This window comes from Medicago sativa, chromosome 7 (assembly GCF_051527215.1).
Source record: "Medicago sativa cultivar Bolivia chromosome 7, Bolivia_mono, whole genome shotgun sequence".
NCBI lineage: Eukaryota > Viridiplantae > Streptophyta > Magnoliopsida > Fabales > Fabaceae > Medicago > Medicago sativa.
In genome coordinates, this window is record NC_140755.1 from 52,958,260 (window position 1) to 52,970,255 (window position 11,996).

Sequence of the window (11,996 nt, forward strand, 5' to 3'; positions counted from 1 at the left end):
TCGGTCCACCAGACTTTAGTACCAAATTAGCAGGGCACCCCTCGCCCCCGGTACACCAGAGAAAACCAAATCAAGCCAAACAAAGATTGCAGCTAGACCCCGACTCCCGATCTCGAAGCAAAAGTAACCGGCCCACCGGAAACCAGCACACAATATATAAGACGAAAGACATGGCATGCGAAGTTTAAACAACTAACCTATCAAAAGGAAAAGGCTCAACACAACGGGACCCGCTCCCTCCAAACACCCTAAACACCCAAGCCACCCAAAAAGCACAAAACAGGAGCTAGTGAAAACGAACATAGACCTGAGAAACAGTGGTTGCCTCCAAAGGAAATCACCCCCAACAAACACCCGTCTCCTCCCATTCACCCCCTTATATAGCTCTCGTCCGCAAACTGTTTCGACATCAAATCCGAATCCAAAAAAATCTACGATCATCCATCCAAACCACTTCAAGACAACCCCACAAACCCCCACGCAAAGCCGCCACCACCACCTCAACCAAATCACCACCACCACAACACCACGCCACCTCCACCACACATCACCACCACACAAACAGAAATCAGCAGCGAAAACCACCAACAACATAGCCAAAAAACGACCCACCAACACCGAGACCACCAACACCAAACGGCGATCCCGCAAAATAACGGACACACAATGACCCCGGAGGGGGTGTGCCACCAAATCATACAAAACAACCAAACTGAATCAGAGAAGGAAGTTACACGGCCACCGGCACCCACCACAACCACCGTCACGAACAATCACAACCACCACGATCCTTACGACAACAAACGATCCGGAAGTTCGTTGAAGGAGGATTAATCATGGATGAAAGAGATGCCGCCACACATTCAATTGCCGAAATCAGAAAAGCCGTGACCTAGCACCACCATCAAACCCAGCTGAACACCCGCCGAAATCTGGACAAATCTAGCCCAATGAACACCGAGAGTTGTTGAGATTCCAACTTTGGCAATCAAATTACTACTGCCTCAACAGTAGCAGCAAGAGGATAAAAGGAGGTCGGATCAGGAAGGGAGGGAGGCCCTCGATCGAATCTGAACATGAACAAAACGGAACCAGGCAAGAATGATAAAGAGGGGAGGAAGAACACTACCATAAAACTCCTTGAAAGCCACCAAACCCACAAAAACCACCACAGACCAGCCGCCGGAACCACCAGCAACGTGGGAATCGAACCTCCCCTTGGGTTACAGACCCGTCGGGGTAAACGGTGGTGCCGCCGTGAAGCCGCGAGGAGCACCACCGTGCTGCCGGATCTACATCTTGAATGTCAAAGTTAGGATATTGGAGGAGAAAGGGATAGCTACGGTGGATTAGATCTAGAGAGAGGACGGAGCTTAAGTTTCTAGAGAGAGAAAAAAAAAGTCTCGTTTACTCTTTTATTTAATTATATTAAGGTGCTCAATCTTAATTAATTTACACTACAAGACTTATAACAAATAAAATTTTTACATCAAATTTCTTTCATCTGGATGTCCTTAAATTCATCACTTACATTCATAAAATTTCTTCCATTCCACAACCCCGAATGTGAGAACAAAAACTTCTCCTTCATTCAAATTTCTTCTTTATTCTTCCCTATTGATCAATTCTTGTTTCTTTTTTGTTTTCTTCCCATTTTGATTGTTCAGTTTTTTCGTTCCAAACTGCTGCAGTTTCAAATTTTAGTGAGAATTGTCGTTGTTTCTAGAACCGCTTCAGGTATCGTGACTTTTTTTTATTTAAGCAGCCAACCTAATAAAATCTGCTAACACGCATAGAATTGCCTCACTATCAGCCAAAGCCTTTAAGTCCAAACAAAAGAACAAAAGCCTCATGACATAACCATTTCAGCAGCAACCGAAAAAAATGCTAGCAAACTCCCAAAACATCACAGCGGCAACATTTGCTAGCAATCCTTAAAGTATAACGGATGACTTACTCAATTGTTATAATTAACTACCTCACAACCAAGAAAAATCAAATCAAAAAGAAAAATCAACTCACGATACCTGACGTGGTTATGAAAATAACGGTAATTCTCACAATATTTGAAATCAAACGAACGACGACGATTCTCATGAAAATTGAAAAATGCGGCAGTTTAGAACGACAAAATTGAACAATCAAAATGGGAAGAAGAAATTTTATGAATGTAATCGATAAATTTAAGGACATTCAGTTGAAAGAAATTTGATGTGAAATTTTAATTGTTCTAAGCCAGTCTTGTAGTGTAAATTAATTAAGATTGAACACCTAAATATAATTAAGGCAAGATTATATTAGGGGTCCTTTATCTTATTTTTTTTGTAACAATTTGGTCATTTATCTTTATTTTTTCCCATTTAGGTCCTTTATCTCTCTTAAAAGCACATATACATCTTTTTTCCTCATTTTTTATTAAAAAATACATAATTTTATTTTTAAAAATATATTTTTATTAAAAATGAAAAAAAAAGTCCAGAAATATGATGAAGATGTTCATCATCTTCATCTTCTTCCTTTGAATCTTCATCATCTTCTTTAAATAAATAAAAAATTCTACTAAAATATATCTCCAAATATCGTGAATCTTTATATAATACAAAAGCTTACATCTTTGAGCAAAAGTACACGTGGCATCTTCCTACTCCCCATTTCATTTAATGTTTTTCCATCAACCAATCAAAATGGATCTTGGCTCATTCATTTTCTATTAGCCAATCAAAATTGAATCATGACTCACTTATTTTTCACCAACCAATCAAAATTGATCATGATATGATTTTTTCCCTATATATAGACAATTTGATTTTTTATTATTTTCATCTACCTCTTCCTCCCATAAAAAATCACTGCTTTCAACCTCATTATCTTTTTGTTTTATTTTTTTTATTTTTTATTGTTTTATTGTTTATTTAACATTTCTTATTGTTATGTTCCTTTTTATGTGATTTCTTAGGTTGATGTTTCTTATTCATATTCTCTTTTCAATTTTCTTTTGGTGTTTATATGTTCTTTGTTTTTGGATATGGAAGCTAATCGAGAAAAGAAGAAATGCATCACATATAAATTAGAATATATACGACGGATTTCTATTATCGCGTTCAAATATAATCACTTTCATCCCCCTTTTGTTTTATTTTAATCCCTCAATACTCACAACTTTGTCTATCTATCTATTCTTTTTTGTTTAATTTTTCTTATGTTTCTTATGTTGTTATTTTACTTTTAATATCTTGCTCTTTTATATGTTATTTTGGTTTTTAATTTTTTTTTTTGCTACTTTATGCTTGAGATGGAAACCAGTCAATAGATAAGAAGAAATGCATCCTATTTTCAAAAAATTGATTAAATCGATAACTTTGGAGTGAAAAAGATAAGAAATACATCATAGAAAATCGATTTTATGGCACCTTTGATTTTTATTTTTTGAGCCAAAAAGTTCCTTTTTCTTTAACTAAAAGGGAGCAAGGTGCTACCCTAAAATTTTAAGTGCATTTTCAAAAAAATAGTAAACCATACAATCATTTATATTTTATTTCCTTCATCCTAATTAAATATTTAAATGAGTTTATACTATTTTTAAAATTAATATCCTAATTAAAGATTATTAAATTATTATGTTTTTTAAGTGAAAAAATATTATGTTTTATTCAACGTCGTATTTTTGTATCCATCATTCATTCTATTATTAAAATTAATAATCACATATGCTTTAAAACTGCATTAATATTTTTATTAATTACCTTATTTATAAGTGGAAAGTTGTAAAAGTCTTATAATGACAAAACTAAATGAATTTTTGATTTCTTATTAATATCTTTCAATGGCACTTTACCCCCTCAAAAAAAAAAACATGTTTCAATGACAACCATCAAATTATTATCATTGTTTGATTTCTCAACCAATCAAATGGATTCATCTACCCTTTGTCTTAATATTTGACCAATTAGATTTAACAAAATCATGAAAGGTTTCAATCATACACGTATTTTTTAACAATAAGCTAAATATAATTTTTTTTCCAACAAATATAATTCTTATACAAGCAAATTGTATGTTTTTCCACTCAACTTTCAACCATAACATAGCATGTTGACATGACATTTTTTTCTTTTATTTTTCTACAAAAGATGCAAAACCATGCAAGAATTTAATGTTATATCAATTGTCTAATTCAATGTATATATTGGTTTGGTTTGAATATGTTTTTCCATGATGTTATAGGTTTTTGGTACAAAATTGGATGAAGAAGAAAACAATTAATTTTGTTTCGGGAAAGAAAAAAAATCTAACAACTAATTACTAACGTTTGACATTAAAAAAGCATTTGTTTTATAGGATATTTTTTTCTTAATTAAATATATAACTTTTAAACTATGATAATCAATAAAATCTTATGTCTTTCATTTTAAATAGTATTCAAGACATTTTGCTAATTCCCTCTAAAAAAGACATTTTGCAAATTAAAAATAGAAAATAATTGTCATTTTAAGGATCTACACTAACAAGTTTTTTTAAGATAAAAATAAAATTTATGGAGAAAAAAAAGTAGGGGACGTAAATCTAACCCGATAAAAAATTAGGGACATAAATTGAATCCAAAAAAAGAGCCAACACGGTCTTTTCTATTAATTTCAGTGATAGTCTTTGTCCCAATTGTTGTTTTTATCGTCTTGAATTTCATTTGAAAATATTATGACATTTAATCAAATGAACTTTTTTCATTGATATGACCACATATGCTAAAATTAATTTGTGATAAAATGTTTCTAAGTATACAACAATGCCTTAAACTTTTGTAAAAAAATGTCTTAATTTTTTTACTAAAGCCTTAAATATTATACTATATGCATTAAAAAATTTCAGCTTATTATAGAAGTTTCTTATTCATAGCACCATCATCACTAATTATAATTTACAATTTTTTGTCTTGGACCATGAGAATTGCTAAAAAAAAAATTAAGCAAATTTGTTGCTAATTTTTAAAAAGTTAGTAAGTTACTTTGAAATTAAACCAAGATTGTATTCCCATTTTTTATTAATATGGAATTTATATTTATATTGTTAATATATTTCATGCAGTGACCTTTAACCACATAAATTTGATTAATACCGGTATTCAATTGAAATTAAATTTAAATTATAAACATTTGTGAAGTAATTAATTTTTTACCTCTCAAAATAGGAATTTTTTTCTTTGCGAAAAAAATATTTTTGTTGAAAAGGACTCTTTGTATACCGGAGTTTGATCGAAAGATTGTTCTACTGAAAAATCAAACTCGGGTTTCCTGATTAATTTGGAACTCACTAACCACTTGAGTTCAATCACATTACAATCAATGCTTTTTTAGTAAAAATATTTCAAATAATTCTAATTTCATAATTCATATTAATGCTCAAATAAATTTTACAGTCCTATAATTGCAACTCGGTTGGAAGCTCCATTGATATTGATATGCATGTATCAATGTTCAAACTTATACCCCTCATTGTGTGAATTTAACCGCTGGAGTACTTGAGAGAAAAAATACAAAATATCTCATGAGTATATTTTTCTAATTGCTCTAATTTATATAAATGGAAAGGATATTATCTCCAAAAAAAAATAGAAACGATATATTATAAAAACCATTTTTAAATATGAATGTCATGAGTGTTGTATGTTTTAGGAGTTTATGAAAATAGAAAGAAAATGTTAATACCAATATTTAATAAATAAATGTTAATTTTTTTAGAGGATAAATAAATGTTGATTAGTAATTGTTGTAGATGCAAACAAAATCACCACGATGTTAAATTAAAAAATTAAATAAATAAAACAAGAAATTTTGTTCATGTGGTCAATTAGCTCCATCAACGACGAATTATTATGGAGAACGTGAGTTTGATTCTAGGTGGAACAGTTAATGGTCAAACTTTACTAACCTCCCGACTTAACTTAAGATTACTAGGACCCCTTTAGCTTTAAAGCCATAGGGCTAACACCATAATAAATAGTAGTGGGCCTAATAGAGAATAATGTTTATGAAACGACTCTCTTCACTTTTATACAGATCTAATTAAATAAATTATTTTAAAATAAATAAGTGTTGTTGGAATATAACAATATTGTTATTTGTGGAACTCATTTGTTGAAGAAATTACATTCTTATTAAGTATTATTATTAAAAGATAAATGAGTAATATGTATAAGCGACTCATTCAAAATCTCAAATTGGCGAGAGCTTTTATTCATACAAATTTAATTCATGTTTCATTTAAAATTAATGTTTGAAAGAATGAATTAATAATTATTTGAAAGAAATACATGACATCTAAAAACTTTTAAAAAAAATATAGTTCATAATTTTCTTACTACCGGAGATCATACATTTACTTTAATCATCACTTTAGACTAAAAGAAACCACATAAGTGATATTGACACCACATCTTCACCCTAAATCTTAAGACATTAGATATATTATGTTGCTCAATATCTACTCTTGAATTCAATGTTGAACTTTTACTCACATTTGACACAATAACAACCCTCCCACTCGCACTCCCGCTACAAAGTCGAACCGAGTTTTGTTACGACCGTTGGAATTTATGGGGGAACTCACGGTGGTGTGGATCAATCCATTGGAGCTAGAGCAATCATCCAAGTGAGAATGATATTACATTTTCACCGAATATTTAAGGTATTAAGTATACGAGTCTTCCAACTTATATGTTGTCCAACCTCCACTCTTTTATTCAATGTTGAAATGTAACTTACACTTGATAAATACAACATTTTTTCACTTAAGTATGGTTGAATTCTAGCCCGTGCTTGGCACGGGTATCCATACTAGTTAATGTTATATTCACCTCAAATCTTCTTTTAAACACAAAAATCAAAACCTTAATTTCACAAATGTTGCAAGGCGGATGGTGGAGGCTTAGTCACTGGCGGAAGGGTTACGCTTTACAAAAGTTAAGATTGTTCTGGAAACAACAAAATTGATGTGCAAAGCTGCTCTCAATTTTGGGGTTATTTTTATGTCGAGTTTGAATATTGAGTTAGAAAATAATAATAATAATATACGGTGTGACAATTTATATAACTAATTTTTTTTTGTGATGAAACTAAATCTCTTTTCTATAGGGTTTTGATTTTTGTGTTTAAAAGAAGATTTGAGGTGAACATAACATTAATTCATGATATTTGGAGATATATTTGTGTAGAATTTTTTCTGATTCAATGAAGATGATGAAGATTCAAAGAAAGAAGATGGAGATGATGAACATCTTCATCATATTTATGGATTTTTTTTTCATTTTTAATAAAAATATATTTTAAAAAATAAAATTATGTATTTTTTTAATAAAAAAATGAGAAAAAAGATGTATATATGCTTTTATGAGAGATAAAATACCTAAACGGAAAAAAAATAAAGATAAAGGACCAAAGTGTTACAAATAAATAAGATAAAGGACCTATAATGTAATCTTGTCTATAATTAAATAAAAATTAAAGGTATTAAAAGTTACCTAACATTGATTTTTTTTATAGAAAAAATTACTCATTTATTTGACATTTAATGTTGCCAATGTATATTACATTTTGATTGTTTGATATCATGAAGGGATAAATACCCTCTAAACAAGAGAGGATAATCTTAAAAAAACCTTAAATTCAACACACAAGAAAAAATACAACGTTTTTGAATAGTTATTCTATTATTGATCATTTAAACCAATTAATTAACAAACCATAATCATAATATGTTACCAACGGGAGAAGTTAATTAAACTCTCACAATTTAAAAAACCAATATTTTATTTTCAGTTGAGATATTTATTCACATTTAGTACCCGTGTACCTTAAGCATGATTACCTCTTTTATTGTTGAACAAATAGATTACTTCTAATGTAGGAAAAAGAGCAATGCTATATCTCTAGAAAAAAACATCAAGAATTCTTCAAGAATAAAAAGCAACCAATCACAATGCACTATTTGCCACAATTCAAGGAGGTGTGGCTGAAAAATAGGAAGTGGACAAATAAATCATGCAATTAAAACTTGCCACATGTGTCTTGAAAAATTCTTGATGCTATTTTTCTAGATAAATAGCATTTTCCGTAGGAAAAGAGCAATGCTATATCTCTAGAAAAAAACATCAAGAATATTACCTTTCAAAAAAAAATGTAGGAAAAATATTAAAAACACGGTTAATATTCAACTCAACTCATCACAAAACTAGGCAAAAGCCAAAAGAAAAATGTTCTAGCTAAGTATCGGAAATGTGAACTTTGCTAGTGATGTGCCATGATCGAGGTTCACAGTGTATGGTTTTTGGGTAAAAAACGTGGATACCTCTAGGGTCTTGGGTTGTGAGCTAGGCCTATATATAGAGAGATACACATCACTAGCGGGTCTTGGGTTGTGAGCTAGGCCTATATATAGAGATACAAATACAAATATTTATTTCCTAAAAAACAAAAATACAAATATTTATCCTCGTTATGGCCTCGATCGTGGTTCCTCGGAAAACCTTTGTCTTCTTTCCTTCAGCCGTGCTTATCATCTTTTTGACCGAGTAACCAGCGCATGGGCCTATGGATTTGTAGATGGCAAAGGACGAGTTGATGTTTATACTTCATCTGATCTCAAATATAAGTAAAAGTTCATTTTTTAAAATTTATATAAAACTAAAATTACACGTTTCAACTCAACCCATACTTGCATCTTTCAAAAAAAAAACTCAACCCCTACTCGCACTATAACATCTATATTTTGATCCAAAATATTATTTTAGTATTTATTTACTTTAGATAAATACCACTAGACTTTTTTCTTTGAAAATAGTTTTTCTACGTGTAATTGATTTTATATTATAAAAAAATTAGTTATTAAATGATAATAAATTAACTTGCTAATTAAAATTTTGAAAATAAAAATTAAATTGAATTTAGCAACGAGTTAATTATTTTATAGTGGAAGAAAAATCACCTCCAGACTTCTAAACGAGTTTCAATGACGAAAATTTAAATAAATTAAATAACACGGTAGATATTATTGCAAAATTTTATTTTAATTGCAAAAATCCAGTTTGTTTCCAGTATGTGCTTTAAGCAAAGCATTAATCAAACATCTCTTCTTTGATACCTAACATAGTAAGTTTAGGTTCCCTCAGAAAAAAAAAAATAGTAAGTTTAGACAGTCAATTTTTGGTTCAACGATATAATCTAAACTCATAAAAATGACATAAAATGAATAATAAAAATACTTTTCAAATAAAAGAAATAACAAAAAAAGAAGTTTTTATCAAGAAAACATGAAATTATGATTAATATGCATGACACGTGAGACTCGACAATGATCCAAATATATCGTCCCATTTGGATAAATAATTTTCATTTAAATTGACAGATGTGATCAGAAAATAACAACGCCCAATCAACCATGCGTACTATATGACGTATGCCTCAATGTCATGAAACCATTTTTCACAAAATCAGTATCATGAAAATTACTTTCCTCAAAATAGTACTATGATGCATGTATTTTTTTTAGGGACCATGATGCATGTATTGTAAAAATATGATTTTTTTTTCTCAATAATATGCACTTATACCAACAATAAAATGAACCATGCTTTAACAAAATCAACACAAAATAACTTCGGCCACCGATGAATTTTTAGTAGAGTTCAAATGAATTTGAATGGTTCTGGAGCTGAAAAAGATAGAAAATGAGGAGACAAGGAAGACAAAAATTATGTCTCGATTTTGCTGCCAATTTCAAGAGTTAGCATTCGACAAACATCGTGTTATGAATTACTCAAATCGTGACATGATATGAGGAGCGCCAAGCTGGAAATTAGAATTTTTTGAAGGGTCGGGTTTACAAAATTGAAATATATTAAAATTAGGTTTGTTTCCGAGGAAAATGTTCAAAATTTTGAGAGGAAAACCACATTTTTGGAGCTGAAGAACTGAAGACCGGGTGGGAGAGCATCAAAACTCATAGTCAGTCATCATGTTTATGTAATGAATTCTATTCATGTATTAGTTGTTTATGTTTTAGCCATGAGTAACTAATTCCTTTGTGATTAGGTCCTAGATGACTATTCTATCTTTTGGCCATGTGATCTGTAAACTCCATTTAGTTATAATTGCAAATATTGTATATTCAGTATAATTTGTTCTTAATGCTTTTATGTTCTAATCAAATATAAATTAAACTTAGAAATTATATGATTGGTGACACCACTTTATAACTTAGAACTATTTATATTGTTTAACTTAATAGACAATCTAGGGAAAGAAAGTTGTTAAGTTGTGATTTCTAAAATTAACGGATATTCAAACCTTTAAAGATTATGGATTCACCTAAGAGATTAGGGGATTATAATAAGAAAAGAGGACTCTGGCTGAAAGGATTGACCTGAGCTATTTTCTTAATTATCGTAAACTAGATGAACAATTAATGTTTAAGTTTATATAACCAATTAGCGATGAACAAATGATTCGAAAGACCTGATCCTTTCTCTTAAATTATTTATTCTAAATTGCAAATCAAACCAATTGCCTCAGTGCATCCCACGTTTAATTATATTTTGAATATTGATGAAATTGCCAACTAGAAATTAGAATAGTCCTTGTGGATACAAATTTAATTATTGCTTGGATATAAATTAGTACACTAGCTAATATTGTATCAACCACCATAAAAAAATATCAAACAACATGAACTGTAAAGAAAACGAAACGTTTTACATGTAGGGTTCACATGCATAAAACCTTATCATTAGGAATGAAGACTACGTATAATGTCCAATAAGAATAAAGACTTTATCAGAACAAGAATGATTCACACAAACCTTCTAAGATTTTGATGATAACAAAGTATTGAAGAACAATTGGAATACTAACATATGTTCAAGTGTGCAGATCCAAGAATATATCTATCATGAAGAAAGAACATATGAAGAGCATCAAAAGGAACTGAAGAAGCTTAGAATACTATGATGGAAGATCTAAAGAAAAGTCAACCAGAAGTCAATGTCCTTAAGAAGAATTATGTCTCACAGAAGCTGGAGAGTTATCTCAATAGATTCTATGTGGGACATCAGACTCAGACTCTGACTAACATACTTGGATCTAAGGGACCCAGAATCCACACAAGTTTTTGTCTTATTCAATGAGTGTTTTCTATCACAGTATCTGATAGAGTAGTTCTTTTGTCTTCTTCTATCTACCTGTGCAAACAGACAAAGAACCTCAAGAACAAAGAGAATGCAACGGATAATTCTTCATTCAGCAAAGGAAATTCAAAGGACTTTCCAACGAAATTATCCATATCAAGCAAAAGGACAACGTTCTTGATAAAAGCTTCTCAGCGGCTCTATTTGTGCTGACACTCTTCTCCAAAGTCTCTCAAATCTCTGCCTATATAAGGAGTTGAAGACCTGAAGAAGATGTAATAAGACACTGCTATTTTTCTGTGTCATTACTCTATCAAATCAAATAGCTCAAAAGACTTAGGATTTATTTTCAAGTTTATATCTTAGAAATCCTAAGGAGTACTGTGCATTTGTTCAATTTACATTACCATTGTTAAATTCAGTGTAAGAACAAAATAACTTGTTTGTAGTTGTGCAAACATTTTAGAAAGTTTCTCGCCTGCGTGCTTGAGCAGATAAGTCTCTTGGTGAAACCCTGAGCACCTAGGAAGTCTCTTGAAGTTGTCCTTGAGCAAGGGAAAGTCTTAAGCAGTTGTGCTTAAGCAAAAGGAAGTCTCTTGGAGTTGCCCTTGAGCAAAAGTCTTTAGATAGAGTCCTAGAGCGGGAAGTTTTACGCAGTTGTGCTTAAGCATTGAAGTCTCTTGTAGTTGTGCTTGAGCAAAGAGAAGACTATTGGTAGTGTCCTTGAGCAAATTGTAATCCAGAGTGATTATAGTGAAATCATTTGGAAGTTCAAAGGAATTGGACTACTTCTGTGTTGTGTGAGGAACCAATATAAATTGCT